At 43.2% G+C, this 15,127-nt stretch overlaps 2 pseudogenes; both read left to right on the top strand.

Annotated features, from left to right (window-relative positions):
* The first annotated feature begins 3,477 nt into the window (after window positions 1-3,477).
* Window positions 3,478-7,655, top strand: LOC109732471 (uncharacterized; annotated as a pseudogene).
* A 4,126-nt stretch (window positions 7,656-11,781) lies between these two features.
* Window positions 11,782-12,382, top strand: LOC109732470 (uncharacterized; annotated as a pseudogene).
* The last annotated feature ends 2,745 nt before the right edge of the window (window positions 12,383-15,127 follow it).

The following is a 15,127-nucleotide window of genomic DNA, read 5'->3' as shown; positions in this document are numbered from 1 at the left end:
GGGATGGTGCCCGGTTATAGCAATCTTGGAGATTACCTACCTGACGATGTACATTATGATTTCTTGGAGGTGGACGAACACAGATACGAGTACGGGAAGCCTCTCGTCAAAGATGAAAAATCTCTAACAACGATGATGCGAAGATTCCATGATCGGTACATGAAAACCTGCAGAGGGTCTGGGGGGACGAATACTTTGTATCTGAGAGTTAAAGAGGAGCACGACCTCGTTGGAATTGATCTGTTGCATGTTCCATTTGAGGAGTTCTTCCAGTTCTTCAATCAAAAGGCCCTCGATAAATTAACGGTCACTTGCTACTGTCTGTAAGTACTACTTCTGTCATTAAGTCTCTATATATAGGTCAGCTCTTTCATTGCATGTATTTATAATTATCCTCACTGTATTATGCAGATTGAAGATCATCGAGTGCAGAAAAGCAGAAATGTATGATATTGGGTTCATTAACACAAATTTCATAGATGAATTTCAGGTTAAAAAGAGCGCCAGAGATGCCGAGGCCAACTTGCTCAAATCATTGTTAATAAATCAAAACAAAGATTTAATACTCTTTCCTTACAACTTCAAGTGAGTGTTACTATTGTGTGCATATTCGATTTTCCTTATTACTCGAGCGAGGTTATAGTAATGTAATTGATGAGTTATGCATGCGTGCGCAGCTTCCACTATATTCTCCTGGAGATTAAGCTTGAGCGTGGACTAGTAACCGTCTTAGACTCGAGACGAAAAGATCCCGGGACCTATGCGGACATGACTAAAATTCTCAACAAGTAAGTTCAATCGATCATTATCGCACCATATCGGCAACTTTTTGTTCATTTCCTGATATCTCAAGTAATAATTATTTTCTTTGTCTTGCAGGATTTGGAAACAGTTCACCGCAGAAGCTCCGGGACTGCCGAAGGAGCTGCGATATACATACCCGAAAGTAAGTACTACTAGCTAGCTAGTTGCGCGCATCTCCCGTTGATTCTAGCTACTTTCATCAATGCCATTTATAATGCTTCATTATCAGTTTGATTGACCTCTATTTCTCGTAAAGTGCTTGCGGCAGGAACAAGGGAATGATTACTGTGGATACTACGTGTGCGAGTTCATCTACAACGCGACTTGCAAAGATAAGCGGGGCTACTCTAAAAGACAATATGAAGTGCGTAAGCAATAATATTCACAATTTCATTTTATTACACCATCATTTCTGTTGAGTTTCATTCATATATATGTATTAACCCCCTTCTTCAAATTAGACGTGGCAGATGCGGAATGAACTCCTACCACAAGATCGCATGAAAGCAATTCAAGAGGAATTGGCGGGATTCTTTCTTGACCACGTCATCAATAAAGCCGGAGAATACCATGTGGAAGTTGAGTTCAAATGCTAGGGGATTGTAAGAGATCTTACATATTGTATATGTATGTAGCCAGTAGCGTCGGATAGATAATACGAAAACTTGTTGTTCGACCAATCTCTCGGAGAAGGAGAGGTCGATCACTTCTCTCGGTATGCATGACGAACTTCTGTACTTAATGGTTTCCTTCATTTTCTTACTAGCTAGCGTGTCGAGGGCCTCTCTATACGTATAGTACGTAGCGTCGACCAAGCACGGAGATAAGAGAGGACACTTCTCTCTATTAATTAATTAGCTACCTAACACAATATATGAAACACCTTAATTAACCATACAAAACCCCCAAATCCACAACCCCCCCCCCCCCCCGCCTCTTTCAGAAAAAAAACAAAAACCCTAGCCCCTGAACAGCCGACGCGTGGATGCCTATTGGTCCCGGTTGGTGCCACCAACCAGGACTAAAGGGCCTCCTGCCTGGGTTCGCAGCACCGGCCACGTGGAGGCCCATCTGTCCCGGTTAGTATAAGAACCGGGACTAAAGGCCTAGGCGTTAGTAACGACCCTTTAGTCCTGGTTCCCCAACCGGGACAGATGGGCCTTATGAACCGGGACAAATGGCCCTTTTTCTACTAGTGTATCATGTCCACCAAATGTTTTGTCGTGCGATGAGGCAGACTGAAGTTGAGATATTAGAGGAAACTAAATAGCTCATGTATTCCGCTTCGACTCCATCTTCAAGGTTCAGGGCGGCACTCGCTTCTCATCGAATGTCGATGCATGCTTTGTCAACATGCTCTCAAAGGCTTCACATCGAATGTCCAGCGGCAGCTTCCTCCCGCACCGTCCACACCAGGCGCCGCGCACGGATCCATGCAGCGTCAGCTTCCCACCTCTGTGTTGAACCTGGCTAATCTCATGCTTGCTACGGATGGGTTTTTCTTTTCTGTTTGTAATAATGCATGTGCATGGTCGTGATGTGACGTGTGCATGCAAGTAGTGGGAGTTGCTCTTAGCAACGCACCTCCCTCGTCCCGTTAGGGCATGTGCAACAGTTTAGACCGCTTCTGTCTATAGCCTCTGTCCATGTCAGATCTAGTCTGCAGTACAAACATCTTGTGCAATGCTTCGTCTAGTTAGCTGTCTGTATAGGCCCCAAAATTACGGGGAAAGTTGAGCCGATCCTTGGAAGGAAAAACCGCTGATTGCAGACACCCATCGTACAACGGAAGGAATCCTGTCTTTAAGGAGCGATTTTTAAGCGTTTAGACGATCGGTAATTATACAGACAACCTCTTTCTCTCTCATCCTTCTCTTTCATCCACGTAATAAAAAATCCTATACGTGGGCCTGGTTATAGACGGCTGACTCGACCCCTTTGTACGTGCCCTTATTCTCTCCCAGTTTGTTGGTGTTCGCTGAGATCCAGTCGCTGGATGGAGCGCCGGGAGGTGGTTAGCTCATGTGTGTAATCGCATATAGAGAGAAATAACAGAAACAGAAAAGCAGTTTTTGGCAGCAAAAAACCACTCTCTCCACGATCGTGTTCTTCCTCTCGAGTTCGTTCTCTCGTCGGATCGGCAACAACACTCTGCTCCCCTCGCGCAATGCGCCCACCACCAGGCTCCCGGAGGATGGCGTCAGCTAACCTGAGGGTCGCCGTGCAGCCTGAATGTGCCTCCACCTCTACCTCTGACGAGCCGCCGGAGTTCTCTCTGCCAGCCGGGTTCAAGACCCAGTGCCCAGGCGCTTCGCGGTCAAGGATGGCCAGCTTGGCAGCTTCGCTGGCGCGTCCCTCGCCTTTCCTTTCCAGCTCGGCACCGACCTCTTCGTCCTAGAGTTCACCCCTTTCAATCCTCTTCTAGTTGGGCTTATATCAATGCAAGCTATGTAGTTTCAGCGACCAAATAGAGCACCACAATAAAATTATTTGCTTCTGATCTATTGAGTACAAAAATTGAGCACCACAAGGGCTTAAAATTTTCTCTACTTCTGATTTATTCTTTGCTTCAGTTGTTGTTGTATTCTGGCTAAAACTTTAGCTGTCCGTTTTGTTGAAAAGTGAATATTTTTTCTGTTTACTACATCTGCTTTTTTTGGTTGACATTTTTAATGTATGGAAAATCCTGGTGTTTACGGTTGTCATGTAAAATTTTCAAGTGAGAGAGATGATATCCGTCTTGGACTGGATGTTTTATTCTACCACGGCCCTCAAAAGGGGCTAACATTTCGTTCAACGGTTTTAGAAATGGGAGGGAAAGAACAGTTCCATTACATGGTATGCAAGAATTTTATCACAAATTTTGTGGTTTGTTAGGTTATACGTGTCGCTGCAATATCCAATTTTATGTATCTTTCTAATGTGATATCTGAATTATACGTGACAAACAAGCATGATCCCAACAGAATCACCACCAATGGATCCGCTCCAAAATGTAAGAATGTCTAGGTTTGCTCTAAATGAATGTTCTACAACACCATATCAGTATCTTTAGATACAGTATGAAATGTGTTGTAAATGTTGATATATTATTCTATAAATTTGATCAAGCTAGATGAAGATCGACTTAGGAAAAGCTAGAACTTCTTATATTTTGGAACTAGGATGATATATGCTATAATGCTTTCGATAGTGAATTTGAGAAAAAAAGATCATCCACATAGTGTGTCGACCACATGAAAAAAATCATGGCACATGTTACCCGGATGGATAGATATATTTGAAAGAAAAAAGTCCAATAAATAATACACCTCATTAGTTGTACATGTTTCTTGGTGTCATACTTGCTACATGATGGCCAAGTTTTTCGGTGGTGTTGGGCTCAATATATATAGCATGCATATTTCACTATGTTTATTCATATTTGAGTTACCCTGCCCGCAGTTTCTTTTTCTGCGAGGCCACCATGAGCTTATTTAGCCAGGAATGAAGATGTGATTTCTGTCTAGCACACAACAGCTTGATTGAGCTAGGTATCATGTCTACACCAAATGTTCTTTCGGGAGACAGGGCAGAAGTTGAGATATTAGAGAAAACTGACCAGCTCATGTATTCCCCTTTGAGTCCACCTTCAAGGTTCAGAGGGGCACTGGCCTCGAATGGAATTTTTCTGCAAGCTACGTCAACATGCTTTCGAAGGCTTGGGCTGCGATGATTGTCCCGTTGAACATCTCCAATGGCGCACCTGATGTCGTGCTGGTGCCCAGGCGGATGGCATCGATGACGCCACCCTGCATCCCATCCCTCTGCACTTCCTCCAGGGTTTGGGTGTGCTGTGCGGTGTCAACCCAACAAGCCTGTTCACCCTCTCTTCTACATGATCCGGCAACCTAGCTCCATCGACTATGTCTGCTTCTCCCGTCCATGCAACGCCTCTCTCCTTAGCAGCACTTGGAGTCGAGGTGGTCTTTTGACCAGTTTCAAAATTCTGGACTCAAAACATTGCCACTCGTGCAGAAAATTATGGGAAAGAACTGCTATTTGGATCAGTTCTGAAATTGACACGAAACTGATTACGACCATCTTTCTGAATTTAATAACAACAATATTTTGAGGCACCCAGCCATATAGAGAGCGATAAAGGAAAAGCGAGTTTGTGGATATACCTTCCCGCTCCTCCCTGTCCACTCGCTCGCTCCAGCGGCAGCTTCCTCCTCCGGCACCACACGCCGCGGGTGGATGCATGGCCGCGGCGGCCTCCGCTTCCCGCCACTGCTCCCCTCGCGCATCGCACCCACGACCGGGACCTGGAGGACGACATTAGTTAACCCGAGGGTCGCCACACAGCCTGACTCCGCCTCCGCCTCCGACGAGCCACCGGAGTTCTCACCGTCAGCCGGGTTGGCCCCCCCGGTGCCCTGGCGCTTCACGTCCAAGGATGGCCAGCTCGGCAGCGTCACCGGCACGTCCCTCGCCCTGCCTTCTGCCTCGGCACCGACCTCTTGTTCATAGGGTTCGCCACCTTGGATCCTCTGCCAGCTGAGCTTGAAATTGAGCACCACAAGGGCTGATAATTTTGTCTGCTTCTGATTTATGCTTTGCCTCAATTATTAGTATATTCTGGCTAAAACTTTCAGCTGTCCGTTTTGTTGAAAGGTGAGTATCTACACCCTGATAAGTGCCACACGTGTGGCACGAAGCAATTCTGTCCTGACCTTTTTTGATGGCAAGTTTAGCGACTGAAGGATGGCAACTTTATGTGTGAAGCATGGCAACTTTCCGTTTGGATTGCAAGTTTCTGTTTTTTTAGGTTAGTCTTTTTTATGGCAATTTTAGTTGTAAAAACGTAAGGGCGGTGTTACTTCGTGCCACACGTGTGGCACTTATCATCTGGGAATATCTTTATGTTTGCTACATCTGCATTTTTTAGTTGACAATTTTCATGTGGGCAATCTTGGTGTTTACAATTGCCATGCAAAATTTTCAGGTGAGAGAGGCCAACATTTCATCCAACGGTTTTAGAAACGGGAGGGAAGAAACAGTTCCCTTATATGGTATGCAAGAATTTCCTCACCAATTCTGTGGGTTTTTTTTTGCATGGACCAATTCTGTGGTTTCTTAGGGGATATCTGTCGCTACTGTATCAAATTTTATCTTTCTTTCTAATGTAATATCTGAATCATATTTGACAAACAAGCATGATCCCAGTAGAATTTCCATTAACTAATACTCCCTCTGTTCCAAAATGTAAGAAGTTCTAGGTTTGTTCTAGGTGAATCTTCTTCATGTGTAGAGAACTTCTTATATTTTAGAACAGAGAGCGTATTAATATTTCTGAACTTCTGGTTTCCTGGCAAAATGTTTTTTTCTTCATATCGTTGCAATCTTCTAGGCAGTGTGTCTTGTCATTCATTAATAAGCAGACATCGGATGCTTTGTCATGTTATTGCAGTCTTCGCTGCAATTTGTTTGGTCATTCGTTAGTAAGTAGACATCTGATGTTCTCTTCTACCTTGCCCAAAAGAAAATGCTATGCAAAGAAAGCAAATTTAGTTGTAAACCAATCTTCATTTAAGATAATCATATGTTCCAGGTGGATCCAAACACAGGAGTTGCCATGTATGAATCAGATGAAATCATTAAATACCTTGCAGACACATATGGTTTGTTTTCCATCATTTATTTTACCAAATCTTCGTTCCCCTGTTCCTGACAGGCTCCTTCCTGTTAGCTCCTTCAACTATGTTTGTGTTTAGGCAATGGAACTGTCCCAATTATGCTATCGCTTGGTCTATTAACGGTAAGTAACTAAGTATTCCATAATCTAAAAGTATATCCTATTGTTTTTCTCTGTGTACCTTTGTTCAGAAACACATCCTTTGAATTGTAGCTAGGTGATCTTTATTTGCCATATGTTCATGATTTTGTTCCTGTTTGACTGAAGTATGATGGTTCATTTTTAGTTAATAATCAGATGTGCAGTTGCTGAAACTTTTGCTCTGTTTATTTTGTCGACAACAACAGCCAGGCTTGCTATGATTTTACGTGTATGGAAGGTAGATTGTCAATAAACCAGATAGGCATGTATACAGTATGTGAGCTCTGAAAGTTTTTGTTCAAACCCGGCTGACACATATTGTTTCCAGGGATCATCCTACACTATTTCAAAGCTTCCACCCCAGACAATAGAGATCAGGGCATATGAGGTCTAATTCTTTGTTTTTTGTTCTCGTGTGGTACTAGTCCCAGAACCTGACCAGTCCATGTTTTTCATTAGGGATATCCTTTCTGAAAAATATCACGAGAGGCTCTTGTTGAATTGGAGTTGCCACACTTGCTACACAGGTATTCAATACTGGAAACTTCAAAACACATATGTAAATAGGTAGCTAAATGCTCTGCCATCATAACATGATGACAGTGTGGAATACTTCTACAACTAACCCTAATACATGTTCACATCTTCTATTTTGTATATTCCATAAGTGGAGTATCTTGTTGACAGAATACATCTTTGTAGCATTAAATAGACACTGGAATTAACTTTACTGTTTTTTGCTGCAGTTGTGAACGTGGTAGCCCCAAGCGACAGGAAATTCTCAAGAAACATGGCCTTTTCTAGGTCTGCAACCTTGTGATTTATGAAGTTATTGTTAAACCTTTGCAATCGCAGGGCCTAGTAGCGTGTGACATGTATCATATTGTCTTTGCAGGCACCTTATATCGAGGATCCTAACACGGGGGTCAAGATGTTCGAAAGCGCTAAGATCATAGAGTATCTAAGGCTACATATTCACTCTATCCTCTGTAAACTTATCACCCGAGATCTGAAGTATCCATATATAGGATGAATTAAGAATTTATTCTTTACAATAAACCACTGAGTCCCAAATGCAGTGTACAAGTTGTATTCATCCACTTGCTATAATTGATTTGGTTGGCGACTGGGGCTTAGATGATAGATAAGGAAGAACCGGGCCAAGTGTTGTCGAACTCCTGTGAGTTGTCACCCTTTGAGATATTTTTATGGTGGTGCGAAACCATGAGGAGATGAAATTTTGTAGCGTGGGAAGCATGTCGGATTTATGATGCAAAGGAAGACATATGTAATGTGTGTTATCATATATAGGCAAATAAGGTACTCGAAACTAGAAATACTTTGAGACATGGTCCATAAATTAATTGCAACGAAGATGATCTAAGTTGGCAATACTCGTGTCCAGCATTATACTGTAAAGTTGTAATCTAATAACCGAAAATATCAACATATAATTGGGAGGAAGTCAAACATTTGACACGATACTATTACCGTAGTATATGATAAACTGGCCGCGCAAATGCATGAGCCACATGGGCCACACTGCTAAATATTATTTGATTAGAAAGGTTGGACGCGCTTTGCTGCGCCGTTGGTGATGTTGGGTTTCTTAAAAAAACTACTCACTCTGTGTCAAAATATAATGTGTATTACTGTTTTAAAAAGTCAAACCTTTTAAGTTTGATCAAATTTGTAGACAAATCTACGAAAATTCATGATATCAAATTGGTATGATTAGATTCATCATGAAATGAATTTCCATACATTTTTTTGTTTAATATTGTGGATGCCGATATTTTTTGCTCTCAACTTGTTCAAATTAAAGAAAATTTTCTTTCAAAAAATAATACTCCTTATATTTTGGAACTGATGGAAAATTTAGTTTGACGAGTGGGGAGATGATGGAGTGCGTTTTATTTTTATTTACAGTGCGATTGTTTGATGGGCCTTTTGTGGTGTAGTTGTGTTATCCGCTACACTACCAAGTAGTGTGTTCTCTGAATGAACGTATATTTATGTGGGGAAATTTCTGCGTCGAACTGCATGTACTATATTGATGCTATAGTATCACATGGTGATACTTCTTTTCTCTAGGTGGTGGAAGGGTGCGCAGGATTAATATATTTTTATAGGCCAGTTGCTACTGATTGATTTGATAAATCGTTGGCCCGATCAAAATCATAAATCAAATCTAAAATTGAATATCTCAATTGAATGAAAGAGCTTCAAAATAGGAATATAGAGAACTAAAATAATGAATGAGAGAGCTCTTGAGAAATTGTTAACCCGGTCAAAATCAGGCTGATCCAATTCTAAATTGAAGACCTCGGTTAATTGCGAGACCTTCAAAATTGAGAAGTATTGTATAGTATAAAAGAATAGAATGAGATAACTTTGAGAAATTTTTGACCTGGTCAAAATTGAGTAAGCCCATCCTAATTGAAGACCTCAATTGAATATGTGCTCTCTCTTAGTGTTATAGAGGATGAGTATGAGAGTTTTGCACCACTTATCTATGTACAACTTACTATATATAAAATAAAGTGTAAGAAAGATCATCCAGATATTGTGGCAGATCACGGACAAAATGCTGGCACATGCTACACCGATGATAGATTTTGCGCCAAAAGTAATAGCCTATTACAGCATCTCCAACAGCCGCGCTAAAAAATCAGTGTCTTTTGCGCGCGCACGCTACCGCTCCGGGCGCTCCAGCGGAGGCGCAAAAACCGCGTGCGCGGCATATCTAGTTTAGCACGCGGGCCGAAACGCCATCGCGCGGCTTATTTGCTGCGCCCGCTCCAGCGCGTTGGACTCTAGAGCGCTCACTCACAACTCCACCTACCCCATCCAGCCGCCGCCGCCCGCGCCACCCCATTTATTCCGGCGACCGTCCCGGCGCTTCCCCGACCTATCCCCGCGCCGTGACGGCTTCATCCGTCTCCCTCTAGTCACCGCCGCCCCTCGCGCGCGACAGTCCTCTGACGAAAAGCTCCCGGCCGCCCACTGCCGCTCGGCGCCCGCAAGGATTTCAACAAAACGCCCACAAGGTATGTATTGCTCAAACTTCATGAATTTGGTGCATGTTGATTGTAGTTTTTATACCCTAGTTTATATTGAACATTGTAGATGAGTTCGTCATATGATTCTTCTGAAGAAGAATTTGATATGGAAGAGGAGGAGGATCTTGCAATGATCCTAGCTCTGCACATCAATAAAAAACCGAAGCACGGTGGTTCGGTTATGGGTCGGCAGAAAATTTGGAGGGATAGGATCGATGCCCATAACAGATAGATGAGGCACTATTTTGTGGAGAATCCCACATACCCGGAGTCGTATTTTCATGGCCGGTTTAGGATGAGCACCGAGTTGTTCTGGCGCATTGCAGAGAAACTAGCGAGCCATGACCAATTTTTTCAGCAAAGGAGGAATGCCGCCAGAGAGCTTGGGCATAGCACCTTTCAGAAGGTGACAGCCGCTTTGCGTATGTTGGCATATGGTATCCCGGCTGATCTAGTTGATGATCACTTGGCCATGGGTGAGAGCCAAGCCATCATGTATGTCAAGCGCTTCGCAGTCGGAATTGTGCAAGTGTTTGGCCAGGAGTATTTGAGATCTCCCAATGCTGAAGACGCCGCAAGGCTATTGGAGATGAACAAAGCTCGCGGCTTCCCATGTATGCTTGGCTCAATAGATTGCATGCATTGGAGTTGGAAGAATTGTCCAAAGGCATGGCATGGGCAACTCCACGGCCAAAAAAAGGGTTCCACTATAATCCTTGAAGCGGTGGCCGATCAAGAGACTTGGATTTGGCATGCTTTCTTTGGAATGACGGGATCTTTGAATGACATCAACGTTGTCAACTGGTCACCACTGATGAATAAGATTGCAAATGGCAATCTGCCACCGGTGCAGTTTGTAGCAAATGGCCGTACATACAACTATGGCTACTATCTTGCGATGGCATCTACCCAAAGTGGCAAACATTTGTGAAGCCGTTGAAAAAACAGGAAGGTAGGAAAAATCTTGATTTCCACAATGCTCAGGCGGCGGCTAGAAAAGATGTGGAGAGGGCTTTTGGGATCTTGCAAGCTCAATTTGCTATTGTGAGAGGACCGGCTGGATTTTGGGATCAAAAGATGCCTTGGTACATCATGCACGCTTGTGTGATCATGCACAACATGATCATCGAGAATGAGCGTGGCCAAGATGTAGACTACTCTCAGTATGAGCTCTTGGGACATCCCGTGCGAGTGCGGCGGAGGGCTGAAAGGGTGGCCCGTTTTGTTGCCTCCTATCATGCCATTCGATGTCCCGCCGCGCATGATGATCTTCAGAAGGATCTCATTAAGGAGTGGTGGGCTTGGAATGGCCGACAAGAGCATCATGATTAGTGTGTTTGATGTTTTATTGTTGAACTATTTGTTGTATTGTTGAACTATTTGTTGTATTGAACGATAAACTATTTGTTTGATTTGTAATAACGAAATTGAACTATTTATTGTTGATTTATTTTGTTTGTGTTTGATCTTTTTGCTTGTGTTTGGAGCGCATATGTTGTTTGTGCGAGAGTCGCGCGCGCTGTATTTTTGCGCGGCTGCTGGAGCCAGCGCTGCCCGCCGCGCCAAACCAGGTGATGGGCGCGCGGCAAAGTAGTTTTTAGCGCGCGACGCGTTGGTCGGCGGTTGGAGATGCTCTTAACCAATATAGCTCACGAGTCATACATGTTACTTGGTGTCATACTTCCCACATGCTTCCCAAGTTTCTTCGGTGGTATTGAGCTCAATATATACCCTCTCATATTTCATTGTATCCATTCATGCTTGCGCTATCCGGCCCCTTCTTATTTAGACAGGAATTGAGATTTAATTTTTACGTATCAAAGATCATACTAGATTATAATTTTTGTTGTGTGATGTGACGGCGCAAGTTGAGATATTGGAGGGAACTGAGAGGCTCATACATTATGTTTCGTCTCTGTCTTCAATGCTGCATAGAGGATGCTATTCTTGAACAAGTTGATAATCTGAGATTGCATAAATAGCATCGTCTCGACCCGTGTGTCCATTCAGTGTGCATCATCACCACTGATGTGCCACACACATCACCATGTCGATCATTCACCACCTTCTTGTTTACCTCTTCTCCACTCCCCCTCCATGAATCGCACACTTGACCCAGATAACGTGCTAAATGTTCAGTACAATGTATCCCGTGATTCCTTCACCGAGTCTCTGTCATTCTCTCTAGGCAGTTATTGTCTTACAGTCGCGACCCACCCCAAGTTTTGTTTCGGTCTTGTCACGCATAGTGCAGTGTAATATATCTCTAGATGTTTTCAGAGGGCCAACCCAACTGTTTTATTATGCTTAATATGGTGGACAATGTATCTGGGCGGACATCCACCATTGCTCTTTGTGATGATGACACTTGTACGCCCAGGGTTTTAGTAACACTTGTAGGCGGTGGAACCCCTTCAAAAAGTTTGATCCTATTGTGCAGGCTCCACTGAATTGCCCATTCACTACTATTATCCGGATTTACTGCCTCTGTACCCAAACAAACCGCAAGATTGCACGAAGGGCGGTACCTAGTTCCCTTGGGTAAAGTAGCCATCAAACGCACATTTAGGACTTTGGTGTACGTCACACCATGCGAGTGACGGACCTTAGATCCACGCTTGTCACCTTAATAGTCATGTTCTGTGAAGGGCATCGCTTTGATAAGGTCAACAGAAGACTCAAGAATCTGCGAGGATGATCAAACTTATAACCATCACATGTACTATGTTTTACAGTGGGGGAAGACGTGGGATTGCATTCTGTTCTGCAGGCTCTCGGTCCCCAAGTTCAGTTGAAGGTGATTTTTTCAACTGGGCGCGTTTTGACTATTTATTAGAAAAATCATGGTCTTCCATGATCAATTGACCATAAGTAGAAGTATATTTGGCAAACAAAAATGGCAAGTGCCAAATACTTTTGATTGAAAAACTTTGTTTTGGGGACCAAAAAAAATACAAAGACGTGACTAGCCAGCAAACGTTTACTAACCTGTACGCCAATAGACCAAATAGACAAATACACCTGCACGCTGGGATTTGCATGGGTTCGGTTGGCGCGAATCGGACAGTGAGGAGACCACATCCGGTGGCTACTATCACAGCATCCCCCGATTCGAGAATGTCACAGGCCATGTTGCAGCGCTCGCCATTGTAGCATCTGCCTATTGCCGTCCTAGCATGTCGTTGTGCTGGTTGCAACATTTCGCGTCTCTGGTTGTACCAAATGACCTTGACGGTTCTAGCAAATGACGTCACTGGTTGCCGTCCGCTATGCTGGTCGCAGCGATTTCCGTCGGAAGTCGTAGCAAACAACGATGATGGCGTTGCATCAAAACTCATTGTCGTGGGTTGTAAGATGTCGTGCCGGTCAAAACATTTCGCGTTTCTGGTTGTAGCAATCGACCTTGCTGGTTCTAGCAAATGATGTCACCAGTTCCAGCAAACGACCTTGTCGATTGCAGCAATTGACCTTGCCGGTCCTAGCATTACGCCTCGCCGGTCACGGTCCCCACTGGCTCGCCCAGCACGGCCGCGCGCCGACTCGAGCATCACCATGCGCTGGTTGAATCAATACCTAAAATCAAGCTAATTACATGGCTGTAGATGTATCTTATATCATTTCTGGAAACCTTATCAACACATTTGTCCATTTGTCAGGTTGTCGTGAGCCCTTCCATTCATGCCGCCGGCTCTAGACTCCATATCATCAACATATATAAATTCAGCATTTAAGCTAAACCATGAGTCATGAAAGTTTGTAACTCAAATTAATCTGATCGCTCGATTCGTCGAGCTCGGACGATGAGGAGGAGGTTGAGGAAAGAGGTAGTGAGGAGCGAGGCAGAGGGGGGCGATACCAAGGCCGAGGATCAGCTGGACACGGAGGAAGAGGATGACGCCGGCGACCACATCCACATCCTCTCATGGGAGGGGGTAGAGCGGGAGTATGAGGAGGCCATGGTGGAGAACGAGAAGCACCGGGCTTGTTGTAGCTCCAAGTAATTTTAGCTTATTTACCTTGTTTTAGTGTGTTTTAGTTTTTAATTTAGCTTGTTTTAGTTCTAAGTAAGCTTTATATAGTTTAATTTTGGACTACGATGTTTATTTATGAAGTATTATGTATAATTAAGCACTATGTGTTCTTTAATCTAGTTTCTGTTTGAAATTCGTATGAGATGTTTGTGCGTAATTTCATTTTTCAGTAGTTAGGTTTGATGATTTGCTGAGCTCCACAAAAATTTTAACTCCTGGAAGTTGAAGAGTTAAATTTTGGGTGTTTTATTGGTGATGCCCTAACATGTGAGGAGGTGGAGTATAGTTTCTGGTCTGAAACTATAGGAATCTACTCATCGCGGTATTTGATACACATGTGCAATTTAAAGGGTCCACGCCCCATGTTTAAAAAGAAAAGGGTCCACGCGCCAAGCATTCCTTACAAAATACCCATTCTACCCAACACATTCTGCTATATTACTATGCTTGTTTACCATCAATAGTTCAATACTGATTGGAGAGTTGCTAACAAAATAAATCCAATGAATGCATGAAGTTAATTATAAATCTGCTATTCCCGCAATAAAAACATATGTAGGGAGGTAAGTCAAGCTTGGTTAATTACCATCAAAGAAAGTGTTGTTCTAACATAATCTAATGTATGATTTTTTTTAAACCTTGTGTTCTATAGCGGTATAACGGTTGCATAGGGTAAGTTATTATTTAACAAACGGCCTTGTAGTTCTTTGTGCCTCCAAGGATCATGATAGTTATGGAACAGTGGACACACATGCTTGGAGACTCACAAATCGCCCTTAATAATTAGTTTAAAGTTTAGAGGTATGAGTTGCATCTTCCACACCTTAAAAAACAGCCCAACTAACTGTAGTGCTCATAAGTTGTGTACCTTGGTATCATACTTGCTACATGTTTTCATTTCTTTGTCATGTTTCTTGGTGTGTTAGGTTCTCTATATAACCTCTCATATTTCATAGTTGATATTTGCATGATCCACTTAGATCTCTGATAGCTTACTCGGAAATCAGAATGCAGCTTTTATCTACCACACATCATCTATTAAGCTAGGGTAAAAGTGTTGTTTCGTCATGGCATCGGTGTAGATATTAGAGGAAACTGGCCTGCTCATATAGTACCTTCAGTCCCATGACCCAAATCTTCAATGGGTTTTCAAAACCTTAAAGCAGGAGGGGCATACATATATTTTATTTTCCTAGGATCGGTTCTCACACATGCAAGGTGTTGTAATCAATACCCGGAATTAAGCTAATCAACTGGCTTTTCTGTACAACCAAAGGGGGCTAGCCCGGAAGAAGAGACGACATCGAGCTTGCTCAACGTGCGCCAATGCCAAAGAAGACATGCCGATGTACCAAGAACTAAGAGATGAACAAGTTTAATACATAGCCTTAGCCTTGTTGGAAAAAAGAAAA

This window comes from Aegilops tauschii, chromosome 7 (genome assembly GCF_002575655.3).
Source record: "Aegilops tauschii subsp. strangulata cultivar AL8/78 chromosome 7, Aet v6.0, whole genome shotgun sequence".
In the NCBI taxonomy this organism is placed as follows: Eukaryota; Viridiplantae; Streptophyta; class Magnoliopsida; order Poales; family Poaceae; genus Aegilops; species Aegilops tauschii.
The sequence above is the reverse complement of the archived record's forward strand: the minus strand, read 5'-3'. Positions and strand labels throughout refer to the sequence as shown.